A 17,385-nucleotide genomic window follows, 5' to 3' on the forward strand; every position below is an offset into this window, starting at 1 on the left:
CTTTCCATTGATGTTATTTTTAATATTTCCTGTGATTGAAACGCTGGCATCTATTGTAAATAGATATTTAGTATTTCATGTTTTTTTACTATTTATAAATAAATATTTTTAAAATTGTCATTGTTGCTTGTCTTTTAGACAATATTTTAACCTTTGAGAATACTTATATTTATTTGGTGACACTCTGGCCACTCCTGAAAGCTTTGCTGCATTGGTCAAACACTACCATTTGTATCAGTATTCATTTTACTCAGTATAATTGGATACCCTTGTAAGCAGTAAATCTACCTTATTGTCTGGGCAAAGGGTAGCAGAGTGAGTATATCTGTGACAGCCTTTCCCAGGTATGTGTGTATGTGAAAATCATATCTCAAAGAGTGTATGTGTCAGCTACTTGGAGCAGGGACACAGAGCACTGGTTTCACAGAGAGGGTGGTAGAGGACTTGGCTTGGAAAACTCAGCTGAGGACTCATCTCTACAGCTGTGACAGTGGGGAGTCTTATTTAGGGGCCTGGAGAACCCAGAACCAGGAAGGAGTGTGTTCCCTGTGTGCTCCCAGTGTGCTTTTAAGGGAAATTATGCTTGGTGCAGACAGCTGCATGTGACAATACTGTGTGTATCTATTTTTGTTCCAAGTGAACATCCTTCACTGGTGTCAGTGGTGAGGACTGAGGCTCCTGGATCACTGGCACAGAGTAGGGACGTCACAGTAATAATAAAGTACAAATACTTGTAAATGGCTGGTTAAGCCAAAAGGTACATATAAAGAGTGGTGTGAGACAGGGATATCCAAATAGCTGTATACTCTGCATTAGTTATGACTATGATAGTATCTGCAATACATTACAAAATGAAGGAAGCAGGGTATATAGCACCTATTTGCACAAATGAGTGTCTAGAGATGATAGGATGGCTTTAAATAAAGAGAAAAGTAAAGGTTTAGGTGATGTAGTAAAGACTAGGGGTATATATTTTACAATTAATGACATTTCTTTGTTAGGTATAAAATTTGAGAATAAAGATGTAAGTAGAATTCAATGGGAAATACAAAGGAAGAAATACAACAAACCTGTCTTTTCTGGAGAATATAAAAATTATCATCCAGAAAAAGGTGTATTGGATAAATGCAGTACTGACTGGGAAAAATAGCATACTTACCAAGTATGTTTATGCTGCTAACAGAAAAAGGAATTATTGCAGATAATGTTTTCATTTATATGGGGTTCTAGATTAAACCCAGTAAAAAGAGGAGTTTTGTATGTAAATATAGAATAAGGATGTTTAGGATTAATTAACCCAGTAGAATATGCTGCTTTATTAAATTTGTACAAAGTGTTAAAGTGGATAAAAGAAATATCTGAGAGATTAGTTGTAAAACTGTATAAATACAAGTATGATAAATTTTGGGGTATGGTAAAAAAGAGTAAAAGATTAAGAGAGTGTATAAATGAAATAAAATGTTACCAAGAAAAAAATATTTTTGTGTAAAATAAAAAATGATAGTATAGAGAAAGAAAGAAAAGTATGGTATAAGAACATAATGATAAAACATTACTATGTAAAACCATGGAAAATCTAACAGATGGAAAAAAAAAACATTAAATCTAAAAAATAAGAAGCAAATGGTGTAATCAGAAAATAGAATGCCAAGATTTTCTGTGGAGACTATTAACAGACAAATTTCCAGTAAAAAGAAATATGTTATATAAAAATAAAAGTTCATAGGTTCATACGTGTGTACTAGGCTAATGGCCCTGCAGTCCTAGCCCATAGGACTACCCTAGCATTGTGCCACCCGACCTTAGGTCCCAGTGCCTCTGTCAAGTAGAGACACTGCAGTGATCCATGGGGTGAATTTTCTATCTCCCATCCACACATCAAGATTTCTCTTGAAGAGGGCCAGTGGGGTACTCTGTTTGACATGTATGGGAAGTCTAATTCCATTGCACAGGCAGTCTCTGGGTTATGAATCTGTCCCTCCAGCACATTTTGTTGATTGTGGTAATGAGGTTGAGGTCTGTGGAGCCTGTGGTGCGAAGGGATTGGGATTTCTTTAGATGTAGCATTTCTAACACAGCTGGGTCAGACATGGCTTTGTAAGTCAAGCAGAGATCGCCTCTAAGTAGGTGATATGAGACAAAGAATAGTTGGAATTTTTTGAGTCTGTCCATATAGGACAAGTGTTTAAGGCCTAGGATCCTGTTTGTGAGGTACTTTTGCGGCCTCTCCAGTTGTTGGAGGTGTCTAGTGAGGTAAATGCCAAATGGGGCATTGTACTCGATGAATGGCTTAATGAGAGAAGAGTAGAGGGAGAGAATGACCTCTTTATTCCTGGATGCAAAACTCTTAGTAATGATATGTGCCACATAGAAGGACTTTCTGACCACACTGGCAATGTGGTGGTCAAAAGAGAGGTTGCTATCAACCTGTGTTCCCAGATCTTTTATAACACCTTCCGTGTTCAGTGGACTACCATCGATGTGGTAATTCATGGGAACTGTTTTTTCCCAAAGGGGATGCCGACACATTTTTTGGCATTGAGCTTAAGGCCATGGTTCTGACACCATTCGTTGGTCTCAGTGAGGCCTTTTTGTAAGATGTCAACATCACTTGAGGAGTTAATAATGGCTCCCAACTTGCGATCGTCTGCGAACTTTGTCAGCCAGTGTCCCTTTGTGTTGTCCTGGACTTCTGAGAAATGGATACCAAACAGGACAGGACCCAGGACTATCCTTGTGGGGCACCACTTGTGACTGGTCAGTAGTCTGACTTAGAGTCAGTTACTTTCACACTGTGGTTTCAATCTGTGAGCCAGTTTACAACCCACCTAGTGATATAGGGGTTGATGCCTAGCTTAGTGAGTTTTTCTATGATTCCTAAGTGGGGAATGGTATCAAAGGCCTTGGCCAGATCAAGGTAAGCTGTATGAACCATCTTGCCTTCATCCACAGCTCTGGTGACTGACTCAAAGAAGTCAACCAAGTTGATCAGGCATGATCTACCCTTCACAAAGCCAAACTGTGTGGGATCCAGAGTTTGGAGATTCCCTATATCCTTGTTTATTAGGTCCATGATGATGCGTTCCATAGCTTTGCATATAAGACTTGTCAGGCTAATGGGACGATAGTTCCCAGGGTCTGTAGTCGCTCCTCCTTTGTGGAGAGAGATGACTATAGCAGTGTGCCATTCACTAGGGACAAAGCCTGAGGTGAGGGGGTGATTGAACAGGGCACATAGGCGAGGTGCTAGTTCACTCTGTAGTTCATGTAGAACACAGCCATGGATATTGTCAGGTCTCATAGAAGCTGTATTCTTAGCCTCGGACAGTGCTGTTTTAATCTGTGCAGCAGTAATACTGGGTGCCTGGCACTCTACTGGTATTGTGATTGCTCCTTGGGGGGGGGGGGTAAAGTTGGCACTGAATCTGTCGTCCAGTATACTGGCAATATCTATTGGCTCGGTATAGGAGGTACCATTCTGCAGTAGCTCAGAGCAAATCTGGGTATTGCCGTGGAGATTCTTTAGATAACTATAGAAGGTCTTGTGGTTGTCTTTACCATCTGCTGCAATTCTATTTTCATAGCTAGCTTTAGAGGATTTGATGAGGTATCTCAACTTTTTGCTGAGCCTGACAAGAGAGGTTTTCCAGTCTTGGGACTTCACCTTATTCCGCATCAGTTTCCTCTTTCTGTTGTAGAGTTTGTTTATGGCAGGGGACCACCAGATTGGCTTCCTTTTTTGGAGGAGAGTGTTTTGGTTCTATTGGGTATGGTGAGATCCATGCATTTATGTACGTGTTCGTACAGTGCATTGGTGTATGATTTGGTGGTCATGCGAATATTCTCCATTTGCATGGATGCCTTGAAGTTAGCCATCTCTGTTTTTAGGAGCCCAAAGTTAAATTTGAAGATGTTTTTTATGGTGGTTACCTTTGAAGGGGGGAGGTGGGAGGGATGTGGATTTCCAAGGTGATTAGTTTGTGGTCAGATCTAACCAGAGAGGAGTTGACTATTGGTGTAGAGCAATGGTCACCCATGTTAGTAATGACCAGGTCAAGGATGTTGCTACCTCTAGTGGGGTTAACAACGAGCTAGTCCAGATCATTGGAATTAATAAATTCCAGGAAATGTTGGGCTAATGTATTGGTGCATGAGTAGTTTTCCCAGTTAATGGAGGGGTAGTTGAAGTTGCCCAGTATGAGAGTGTCAGGTTGGACCCTAATATTCTCTAGGGTGCTTAGGAATGTGGATTGTGAGTCTTGGGACATAGTTGGGGACCTATAACAGGCTATGACCTGAATCGCTGTCTTACCCAGTGTTAGCTGCACCTGAAGTATCTCTGTTGCATTATGTTGGGCTACCAATCTGGAGGTGTGCACATCCTTTATGAATATGGAAACACCACCGCCTTTGGAGCTTCGGTCCAAGTTCTGGGGCCTAAAGGTGTGGAATGAGTTATAGCCTGGTAGTGCAGGGGTGCTTTCTGCTGCCTTGAACCAGGTCTCTGTTACAGCACAAATGTCGATGTTCTCCATTTTAAGGAGTGCTTCGAGCAAGTGCATTTTGAGATTTAGACTTCTAGCGTTGAGCAGCATGACCCTCAGATTGCATTTGTTTGTAGTTGTTACGGTGGTAATTTGGTCTTTGGAACACCACCTAAAAAAGGTACTATAGGGGTGGCAAGAGCCTTGGCAAGTATCCGGAAGCCCAGGGATGACAAATGCAGGCCATATCTGGCAAAGTATTGAGGTCTGTCAGTCATGTCATCCCAGGCAGACAGATACTGGATCCCCTTAGAATGACACCAGAAACTTAGCCAATTGTTGAAACCAATCATTTTCTGCTTGCACTCTGGTATAATTCTGGGTAATGGTAGGATGCCGTTCAGGGCCAGGGTCATACCTGCCTGGGCTACATTACATTGTCAAGAAGAAGAAACTATGGAATGTGTTTTTGGAATGTAAAAGAGTAAAAAAGTTATGGTGAAACTATGTAAAAAAGATTTTTTGAAGATATAAAAGAAGGGGCTAAAATAAACATGGATATGATTAAATATGGATATTATAAGAACAGAAATAAAGAATATGTTAAAAAAATTGATAAAAATTATTTTATGTTATATGGAATTAAAGAATAAATGAAATTCTGTTTAATGGTAAATTGATTTTAGGAACAATATTAAGTAAAATCAGATGATGGTTATAAAAAAAGGAGTGAGGTTATAATAGGAATAAAAAAATTGTATGACTGTTAAGGAAATTATGAATATGTATAAACAGATTTGTATATTTATAAATAAATAAATATATATATATATATATATATATATATATATATATATGTGTGTGTGTGTGTGTGTGTGTGTGTGTGTGTGTGTGTGTTTGTGTGTATACGTATGTGTGTGTGTACTTGTATAAATATTTGTAAGTATTTTGTAAATAAGAGTTATTTTGCATATAAATAAAGGATCCCTACTCTTTCCAATAGGCACTGTAGGATATTTTGCATCCACAGGCAAATAGGACCTCAGTTTAATGTCTCATCTGAATGATCGCACATTCAGGAGTGCAGTCCCCCACAATGTTATACTGTAGTGTCAACAATTTGAAAAATTAATGCAATCACCAGGAGAGGTACTAGAACCCACATCCTTCTGATTTTCCAGAACCAAAGGTCAGTGTGCTACCCTACTGTGCCACTGAAACTGCTTACATATAATGCTAGACTAGGCACAGGTAGGGAAATATCTTGCATTTTGCTGTGGTGTCTCTCTCAGGCTGTTCTTCAGAAAAGCATAAGGCATAGTGATCCTATCACAGCATACTGCAGGGCTTTGATCACATCAGAGGGGTAGCTAGGCTATAAGGATCCCAGGGCAAAACCCTAATTTGCACCCCCCCCCACACACACATGTTCAAAAAATGTGCTTTTTGAAGAAGTATGGGAAAATTTCCTTGACAATAACTTTTCATAAAAGCATAAGAGACCAAGAGGTTGAAAGACATGTCCAAACAGGAAATCTTACTGTTATCTGATGCATAACCAAACACAACATGTATTTAGCAATTTAAAGAAACCACACAGATATTAAGAAAAAGCAGAACTTAGCACAATAAACATCTCTTTACAGGTACAGTCTAAATACCAACAGTACCATAACAAAGTATAGCTGGTAAATATCAACTGCAGCACAGAAAAAAACATGAACTAACTGTGGCTGTGGCACAAACAGAAAAATCAAGATCCCTGGGAAAAGCAGTTAAAATATACATCCTGACCCTTCAATAAATTTTATATATATGTATGTATGTATTCTGCAAAAAAAGTTTAGTTGTACATTGTGACACCATTTGTACCTGAAGTTTACATCATACTGTAACACAATGTTTTTGCAGTTACTGCTATTTCAGAGAACACTGGATCGTCTACACAGCAATGTGTGGTCACCTGTCTGCTAAAAGCAATCCCCAGTAGCATAAGATTAAGGTACCTGATGCTTACACTTAGTGTTTTACTGTTTAGCAACAGGGGTGTTCTACCAGACAATATAGGCTGTACCTCCGAGTGCCTTATTTCAGTTATAAAATGACCCCCAAACATAACAAATAAAGATAAATGCAAAGTGTAAGCAAATAAGCACCAAAGAAAACAAAAATTGGAAAAAAATAAAAAAAATAGTCCTACTAGTTTTTTCTCATATGTAAAAGGCAAAGGGATGGATTCTAACCTTCGAGATAGGAAATATGGCTAAGCTTAAAATGGCCCAAAAGGGCAGATAGCCTAGTACTAACCTACAAACTTACACACACATGATTCTTTTGTTACTGCATAAAACAAACCCTGATAGTTATGTATCCAGTTTGCACGACAGTCATCAATAAAGGAAGTGTCTAATCTAAAGTTAGCTTCATTTTAATTATAAACATACATTTTATAAAAAATGAGTATTAATCCTACATATCAAAACCAATAACTATGTTTATACTGCTTTACATATACCTATCCTATTTTCTGATAGTCTTCAGCTGCTTAAACACCAAAGGAAGAAGCGAGGTTTTCAAAGCCCCACACAAATCTCTGGCACAGACATACAGTATAATACTTTGAGCAGCACAATTTGTTATTCTGCAAATCTGCAGTAACCATGATTATTTCAATCTACTCCGAGACCTCAAGAAGCATATTAAGAATACAGAGTACAGTGAGGCCTCATTTTGATAGGACAAAGCCATTTTGATTGATTTTTATTGATTTATTTATTTATTTTACATTTGTTCACCAGGAAAGTCAGACTGGGTAGGCACCAATTTTCAGCGGAGACCCACAGAGAAAAGCTCCACATACAGACAAGTACTAATAGCGCACTTAGGCATATCATAGTATTATTACAGTTTTTGTTTACAATGTTACATTACACGATAAGGTAGCAAAGTTTGATTGACAATAGTACAGTGTAGATAGATGAGTTTTAAACCATAAGATAATATTAAAAAACAATGTTAATAGTCATATATAGCAATTAGGTATACAAAAATGTTGCCATAGTAGTCTTGTTTTACAGTCAGCATACTATTGCTATACTTTCTAGGTATTGTTATATATAAGGATGACGGAAAAGCATTTTTTTGTGGTTAACAGTGGAGACTGATTATAGGTTGGGTGTTAGTAATTTTTTACGTGATGCAAGAAACATAAGAAGTGGAATAGGGTGGTTAGTTTGGTGTGTTGTTTTAAAAAACTCTGGATCAGGGGTAGTGCTGTATATCTTGTAAGGCTAACCTGGGGTATTACATGACCAAAGCCCAGGCTTTGATAAGTGATTTTTAAGAATTTCCTTTTAAAGAGGAGTGTTTGTTGTGGATCTATTAGAGTCTGGAAGAGCATTCCAGATTTTTCTACATGACTGGAGTAAACTGTTTCTCCTGCAGTATTTGTAGCCCTGGTTACTTTTAGTAAGGATTTGTTGGTGCAGCGTAGTGTGCAGTTGTTGGTATAAGGTACTATTATATTATGGATAGATGATATTTTTTCAGGCTGGTGGAATATTTTATGAGCCATTGTCAGTTGATTAAAAGTCATTATCTGAGGTAGTTCTAACCAGGAGAGTTATTTTAGAGCTAAGCAATGGTGTGACATGTGTGGTAAGTCTGTGGCAAACTTAGCAATCTTTTTATAGCATACTTCAGGTTTATGAAGTTCTGTTTTCTTGAGGTTAATAAGTGTGGAAGAGGCATAAAGGAGTTGGATAGGAATTGTTTGTTTCTATATAGGATACCCAATTTTTTGTGCACCTTCTTGATTGTTTGTGATATGTGATGGTTGAATCGTATATTATTGTCAATAACTATTCCTAATAGTTTTGTTTGGTAATCTGGTGCAATTATTGTGTTATCTAAGGCTGTGATGGAAAATGTGTTGGGGAGGTCAGATGCTCTGGTGGGTTGGAAGATCATAAGTTTAGTTTTGCTGGGGTTTAGAATGAGCTTGGAACTTGAGTGCCATGATTCAATTGCAGTGATTTTTGTGTAATGTCTTGGAGCTGTTGTATGGTAGCAGCAGCACATATAACTGTAGAGTCATCTGCATATTGGATCATGGAGGCTAGAGGCGTGGCCAAGCTAAGATTGTTGGTGAATATACTGAAAAGAAGGGAGCCAAGTATGGATCCTTGTGGGAGCCCTAGTGTGACAGGGAGTAAGCGGGAGAGGTATTGTGACCATTTCATGGCTTATTGGTGCCCTGTTAGATAGCTTTTGAACCAGGTAATAGCAGGCAGGCTACGGTTAAGGTTATTGAGAGCTGTGAGTAGCTTGGGATGGGAGACTGTGTTGAAGGTCTTGGACATATCAAGGAAGACTGAATAGACTATTTTACCTTAGTTTCTGTGTTGGTTAATGGTGTTGGAAAAACTCAGGAGGACAGTTGTGGTGCAAAGTGTGATGCCCCTGCACTGGCCCAGTAATCAAGTAGCCTCAGTCCTCACCACTAGCACCAGTGAGGGATGTGCACATTGAGAGGATGACAAGTACACACACAGTAAAATACAATTTCCCTTAAGAACACACAGAGATCACAGTCAGTCTGGGGCTAGTTTCTGCCTCTTCCTCCAGATCCCCAATAAGACTCCCTATTGGCACAGCTAAAGGGTTAAGATCTCAGCCGAGTGGTCAAGTCAAAACCTCCATCACCCTCTCTGTCCAACCAGTGCTTCATGTCCCTGCCCAAGTAGCTCTCACAAACACACACACACACACACACACACACACACACACACACACACACACACACACACACACACACACACACACACTTTGAGATTTGATTTATATACAAGCACACAAACACTCCTGAGGAAGGCTGACACAGGTTTACTAGCTATGCCCCCTTCTGCCCAGACTATAAGGTAGTTATTACTGCTACCACCCACTACTTATCATCTATTCTAAGGCCCTTCCCAAAGGGTGACCAATCTTACTGGGTAATGTTACTATTATCCAAATGGTAAGTGTGACCAATGCTTTCAAGGCTATTGGAGTGGCCCATACAGTGTCACCAAATACATATGCAAGTACTCTAAGAGCTTAAATATCTCTAAACAAACCAGCCACAATTAAAGGGTTTAAATATTTTTAATAATAAATAATAAAAGAACAAGACAATATTCAATAACTCAGCACAGTGATTACAGAGTTTAGAATCCCAGGAAATATTTTAAAACAACATTGCAGGACAGTCTCAATTAAATACAGAAAACATCTAAACTAATCTTTACTATATTCCTATCTATGTCTAAAAGAAATATTAGACATAAATCTTACTTAGAGAGCAAGGCAAATGCAGATGAAAAGCGCTGAAAATGGATGTTTTCAGGTCCAAAGACAAATACAAAATGCACAGACTTTCTCGGAGAGATAGTTCTTAAATTAATAATACACATTACTGCTGGGTCAGGTGGATGACATCACTATTTTTCACCTGCCTCCAGTCCCCAGGCTTAACAGATACCAACAGAATGTAACATTTATCTGCGAAAAAAACTCTCGGAAGTTTGCCTAGAACTGGAAGTTGTAAAACAATTAACATTTTTTTACATTTGAAACCTAGTAATTATTTCTGTTTCTAGACAACAGGAAAACCTCTAGCTATAGACATCATGTCTTCTTACTGTATTAACTAACTTTATAGCACATAATAAAACTCTTTACTTTTCAAATTATTTTCTTAGAGTTTTGCAAGTTAACTCTGTATGTTCCAACTTCATTTATTAATATAGTTTATGTACATTTCTGTTCTTTTCCAGAAGGGTACACTGTGGTTACATTCTTGTAGCTCATTACATAACATACAGTTCAACACACTCACTTCTGCACCAGTAGTTTAATATCCACATAACATATAATTCTTTTACGTTTGTAAGACAAGCTTATGGATCATATTAATATTCACAAATGACATATAATTATTTACAAAAGTCCAGATAGCTAGGCTGGCAGCATTTTGGTTTGTCACACTATGGTTGGGTCTAAATCCATGTTGGGAGTTGACTAGAAGCCTATTAGTTGAAATATGTTGGAGAAGTTGTTAGTGGATACATCTTTCTAGGATTTTGGATAGTGGGGATATGATGGCAATGGGTCTATAATTTGAGAGTTCTGTTGAGTTACCACCTTTGTGGAGGGGGATTATGTGAGCTATTTTCTAGATCTGTGGGACATACTGTTCAGAGATGGACCGATTAATAAGTACTGGGACAAGATATGTGACTGCTTGAGCTGTTATCCTGAGAAAGTCATCTGGCAGGTTATCAGCTGCTATTATTTTTGGTTTTAGTTTAATATCTTAATCTGCCTCTTAAACCTCGTTGATTTCTTTGAAACAGTCACCAAGGCCATTGACGAGGGGAAGGTGGTCCACACAGCCTACCTGGCCCTCGTAAAAGCCTTCGATACAATACCCCACTCGGGCATTATAGATAAGCTCACCAGCTTAAACATAAACCCCTATGTCACTAGATGGATTGCAAACTGGCTCAAGAACAGAACCCACATGGTTAGAATTGCTGGAGCCATGTCAGACTCCAAACCAGTTACAAGTGGTGCCCCACAAGGCTCAGTCCTGGGACCTCTCTTGTTCGGTATATATTTCTCGGAGGTACAGGCCAACACGGAAGGACCGTGGCTGACCAAGTTCGCAGATGACTGCAAACTGGGCGCCATAATCGACTCTTCAGTCGACACAAGCATCCTCCAAAAGGGCCTCATAGAAACAGACAACTGGTGCCAGAGCCATGGTCTCAAGCTAAATGCCAAAAAGTGTATAGTCATCCCCTTTGGCAAAAACAAAGTGCCCACAAATTACCACATAGGTGGTAATCCATTAAGTACAGAAGAAGTAATTAGGGACCTGGGGACCCAAGTTGATAGCAATCTCTCATTTGACAACCACGTGGCCAAAGTGGTTAGAAAAACATTTTATATAGCCCACCTAATCATGAAGGGATTCACATCTAGATAGATCAGGGGACATCATCTTGCCTCTTTACTCATCCCTCATCAGGCCCGTAATTGAGTACAATGCCCCTTTTGGGATGTACCTTACCAGACACCTGCAGCAACTGGAAAGACCCCAAAAGTACCTCACCAAGAGGATCAAAGGGCTCAAACAGATGCCATATGCTGCTCGGTTAAAGAAACTCCAGCTCTACTCAGTGGCATACCGCCTGTTCAGAGGCGATCTGTGCCTGACGTATAAAGCCATGTCCAACCCGGAATTAATGGACATGCTGCACCTCAGAAAATCCAAATCCCATCAAGCTACGCGCTCGAGAGACTTGAACTTCAGCATTGAAATAAATAGGACATGCTGGAGGGACAGATTCATAACCCAGAGGCTCCCTTCACTCTGGAATAAAATCCCAGTCCAGGTTAGGCAGAGTCCCTCATTGACTCTCTTCAAGAGGAATCTTGATGAGTGGATGGGAGATCGTAGATTTACCCTGGGTATCACTTCTGTGTCACTGTTAGACAGAGGCACAGTATACTAACCTCAAAAAAGGGCATAGCAAAATAAATTTAAAATGGGTGGCGAAAGCCAAACACATTCTGGCTAGGCTTATAAATGCCCTAGCGCAGATAGCCTAGTATGAACCTATGAACCTATGAACCTATATGTAGTTTTTGGATGGTGTTTGTGAGGATGGGCTGGAAGGAGAATGTATTAACATTATTGTTGGTTGAAATAGGTATGGTTGATTGAACAGGACAATTATTTTTGGTAAATGATAGAATACGCAGTAAATAATTTCTGAAAAAGTTCAGCGGTGGTACGTAGGTTGTATGGAGTTGAAGGATTTGGGTTGATGCTTGTCCTGGATTGAGTATCTTTTTGACTGCTGACCAAAATTTTTGAGGATTTCTTTGATGTTTCTGTTGTATATTAGCATAGTAATTTTTTTGTCTTGCTTGATTTGGCTTTTGGCTTTGTTTTTAAGTTTTTGATATTCCAAGTGATTTGGCTGTGATTTGTTAGTATCCCACAAGTACCAGGCTTTGTCTCTTAGTTTAAGGAGGGTTCTTGTTTCATTGGTTAGCCATGGGGTACAATTTGCTTTGATACGTATTGTTCTAGGTGGGACAATATTTTTAGGAATTTTGAGGAAGGTTTTATTGAAGTGCTCTACTACTGAATCTAGGGACATGGTCCTAAGGGGGGGGGGGTTAAGTTACAGTTTTTGATTGTGAATATTAGAGTTTGGGAGCTGAAGGTTTTCTTTTTACTGCTGATTTGGTGATAATTGATATGTTTGAGTGGGTTTATATTTCACCTGAGCAGATAGTTTAGCATATGATCACTAAGGTTGTCAGTGACACAGTCAAAGTGTTGGGAGTGGGAGGGTTTGTTAGTAACTGTCCAATCTAGGATATGCTGCCTGTTTGATTTTTTTGTCTCTTCTGGTAGGGGGTTGGTTAATTTGTGTGAATCCATAGAGGTTAATATGATTGTTAGGGAATTGCATTTCAACCAATCTGTACTGAAGTCACCTATAATGATTGCTTCTTGAGTAATTGTACTTTATATCCAGTGGAGGATATGCTCTATGGTAGTAAGGTTGTTTCCTGGTGGGATATAGATAGCTATTATGACTAGATGTTTGGGTTGATTTGAAGTTTGCTTAACAGTATCTCTGCATTGTCAAAAGTTAGTGGAGTTAGATTTAGCTGTTGTAATATAAGATTGGTTTTGAACATTATGGCTACTCTTCCACCTCTTTTTCCTTTTCTGTCTACCATAAGAAAATTGTACCCTGGCGGTGTTATCTCATTATTGTTAATATGTGGTTTAAGCCAGATTTTAGTTAAGATGGTGATGTCTGGTGAGTAAAGTGAAAAGGTGATGTGGAGTTCCTGAACCTTGTTAATAATGCTTCAGAGGTTTAAGTTAAGGAGTAGTAGGTCTAAGTCTTTATGAGATATATTCATTTTATTCTGAAACTAAGGAGAAGAATTTTTTATTGGTGAGGGGGTTGCTTTGGGACCTGGATTTGGATGAACATCTCCACTTATCATGAGTTTAGATGAGAGTTTTTAGTAGCTTAGAGATGTGCTTGTGATATCTAAGGGAGATATTAATTACACTAGGGTGAGCGGGTATAGTATGAGTGAATTGTTCAATGAATATGTGATTATAAATGGCTAGGGATATCTCAAAGTTTAGGTGTTTCTTGTCATGTGGAAAAGGGGATGTGATTTTATGACCGGGTTGAGGTGGGGATTTGTGTGAGTGATTAGTGGTTAGATTAGTAGCTAGGAAGAGCATTAGAAGAATTGAGGTATATAGTGGTAGCATTTTTTTATAGTTATTTAGAATGTACAGTAAGGAATGAAAATAAAGGGGGCTATATTTAATTGTACTTGGTGAGTAGATTGCATAAGGGATATTTTTATAATGTGCGCATGAGACAGAGGGGAAGCAATGAAGAGAAAGTTGTTAAGGAGTAAGGTTGTTTGAGTGGTAATGGATTGGGTAAAACTGGAACTAGTGACTAGGTATTATTAGGGAGTATTTGATATGAGGACAATTAGGTCTTTAAATGATTGGTAGTTGCTGATTAGTAGGAGTGGCTTGGTGAAAATAAATGTAATTGATGTAGGCGTGGGTGGGAATGGAGGTAGGGTAGGGGAGTGGAGTGAGCTTGAACATAGTGAGGGCAAACGGAGTGGGTTAAACCTGGAACTCTGCTCGCAGCCAGGAAAAAAACACCAGTAATGCGACTGTGAACTTTGGATTTTTACAAACTGAAGGTGGTAAGATTGACAGTTAAAAAGCTTTTCTGTCGGAAATTAAAAAAAGAAAATATTTCAGATGGTTACTAGGTGAGAGACTGAGATATGGGGCATTCGCTGTATTTTAGTGCACTAAGTGAGGCATCTATTTCTTGTAAAATAAGATGCTTTAGGATGTAAGTTGTAGGAAGATATGGAGAGAGAAAACACAAAAATATGGGTGGATACCAGAAGCGTTTTGGTGATGTGATGCAGTTGTATCTGGAAAGCTCAGTTTACTGTTAAAGGTGGAAGTTTTAACTCAAGACATATATTAATTTAGGTAGCTGCTGTTGTTTGAGCCGAGATACTGCAGACTACTGCAAACTCCAATCTGCAATTTCTTTCAGACAGTCGGGCGATTTATAGAAAAAAAAATGTACCAGCTTGTAACCTATGAAAAGGGAAAAATGAGGGAAGATTAATAAGAATAAGCTGGGTATACAGTAAAGCAAATGAAAGGTTTAAGAGAGGCAAGAAAAGCAATGATGGCTTAAGATATGTTGTATGAGTCAGTGAACAGCATAAAAGAGGATTGGAAGGAGAGAAACTATAGTGTTTATAGTGTGGGAAGAGATGAAGTTAGAATGCATGCAGGCAGGAGTGAGATTAAGGTACCACAGTGCTTATCAAACACAGTGTTACCAACTTGGTAAAAAGGCATTTTTAAACATATCTATGTGAACAATAAATTAGAAACACATTTTCAATCTATTTAGTGTTACAGTTGAAATCTTCAAAGACTATCATGCATAGTTACAACAGATAATACACTACCTCGATTAAAAGATTAGACTATAACAGTGGAATAGCAGTACATTCAGAAAGAAAGTACTATGAACAAAAATAAATCCTCATATGACTTGTAAGCCTATAAGCAATTAAGCGACTACTCTCTTATGCATGAAATATGCTGTGCTAACTTCCACAATCAATTATAAGCCTACATAGGTTAGATTTGTTCTGTGATAAGTTTAAATCATTCTACAAGTGAAAAACTTGCATTCCAGAAATCTAGTTTTCTTTCAGGGTAAAGTGAACTACCTGTATAAGTTTAGTTTATGGTGAAACACAGGGAGTCCAAGAGAACAAGCGTCCACACATAACTGATAGAATGCATGGGTATCTACCACAAACAAGGGCTTCAAAGATGGCGCAGAATGCTAGAGTTACCGTTTATACTTGCAAAGCATTGTGGGATATAAGGTAATGTGAGTAAGGAAAATAGGTATTACAATGGCTATCTAACAGGGCAGTAACACCTAGGACTCTGTTCACAGCCAGAAAAGAAAACAAATCAGTAATACTGTGAACTTCAGATTTTTACAAACTGAAGGAGCAAGACTGAGAGTTAAGAAGCTTTTCTGCAGGAAATTAAAAAAAGGAAATACTTCAGATGGTTACTGGGTGAGTGACTGAGATATGGGGTATTCACTGTATTTTAGAGTGCTAAGTGAGGCATTTATTGCTTGTAAAATAAGATGCTTTGGGACGTAAGTTGTAGGAAGATATGGAGAGAGAAAAAACAAATAAAAATATGAGGGGGATACCAGATGCATTTTGGTGATGTGCTGCGGTTGTATATGGGACATTCAGTTTACTGTTAAAGGTGGAAGTTTTAACTCAAGACATACATTAACTTAAGTAGCAACTGTTGTTTGAGCCAAGATACTAAAGACTGCTCCAAGCTCCAACCTGCAATTTCTTTCAGACAGTCAGAGGGATTTATAGAAAAAAATATGTACTACATTGCAACCTATGAAAAGTGAAAGAGAGGGAAAGTTAAGTATGCTTTGCATAAGCTGGGTATACAGTAAAGCAAATGAAAGGTTTTAAAGAGGCGAGAAAAGCAATGATGGCTTAAGATATGTTGTATGAGTCAGGAACAGCAGAAAAGAGCACTGGAAAGAGGGGAACTATAGAGTTTATAGTGTGGGGAAAAAAATTAAGTTAGAAGGTATGCAGGCAGGAGTGAGGTAAGATACCACAATGTTTATTGAACACTCAGTGTTACAGATTTGGGAAAAAGATCAGGTAAAAAGGCATTCTTAAACATATTTATGTGAACAATAAATTAAAAACACATTTTCAATGCATTTAGTGTTATGGTTGAAATCTTCAAAGACTATCGTGCATAGTTACACCAAATACACCGCCTCAATTAAAAGATTAGACTATAATACTGGAATAACAGTACATTCAGAGAGATAGCACTGTGAGCAAAAATAAATCTTCATATGACTTGTAAGTCTATAAACAATTAAGTGACTACTCTCTTATGCATGAAGTATGCGGTACTAACTTCCACAATCAACTATAAGCCAAAATACGTTTGCTTTGTCCTGTGATATGTTTTAATCATTCTACAAGTGAAAAACTTTCATTCCAGATATCTAGTTTTCTATCAGGGTAAAGTGTAGTACCTCTAGCAGTTTAGTTTAAGGTGAAATACAGAGGGTCCAAGAGACCAAGCTCTCGCACCTCACTGATAGAACGCACAGGTATTTACAGCAAACATGGATTTCAAAGATGGCGTGGAACACTACAGTTACCTTTTATACTCACAAAGCATCACAGGAGATAAAGTAATGAGAGTATGGAACATATGTATTACAATGGCTATCTAACAGGATAGTTACACTAGGCTGGGACTGGGTTTGCAGCTAGAAAAGAAAAAAAAACAATCAGTACTACTGACTGTCAACTTCAGAGTTTTACAAACTGAAGGTAGTAAGACTGAGAGTTACAAAGCTTTTCCGTAGGAAATTAAAAAAGGAAATACTTCAGATGGTTACTGGGTAAGATACTGAGATATGATGTATTCACCATATTTTACAGCACTGTGTGGGATCTATTGCTTGTAAAATAAGATGTTTTACGATGTAAGTTGTAGGAAGATATGGAGAGAGAGAAAAAAACAAATAAAAATATAGGTGGGGGGAGTGGGGGATACCAGAGGCATTTCAGTGATGTGCTGTGGTTGTATATGGGATGCTGTTTACTGTTATAGGTGGAAGTTTTAACTCAAGACATACATTAACTTAAGTAGCAGTTGTTGTTTGAG

The sequence above is a fragment of the Protopterus annectens genome, chromosome 3.part0 (assembly GCF_019279795.1).
Source record: "Protopterus annectens isolate FY-2018-M chromosome 3.part0, PAN1.0, whole genome shotgun sequence".
Taxonomy (NCBI): domain Eukaryota; kingdom Metazoa; phylum Chordata; order Ceratodontiformes; family Protopteridae; genus Protopterus; species Protopterus annectens.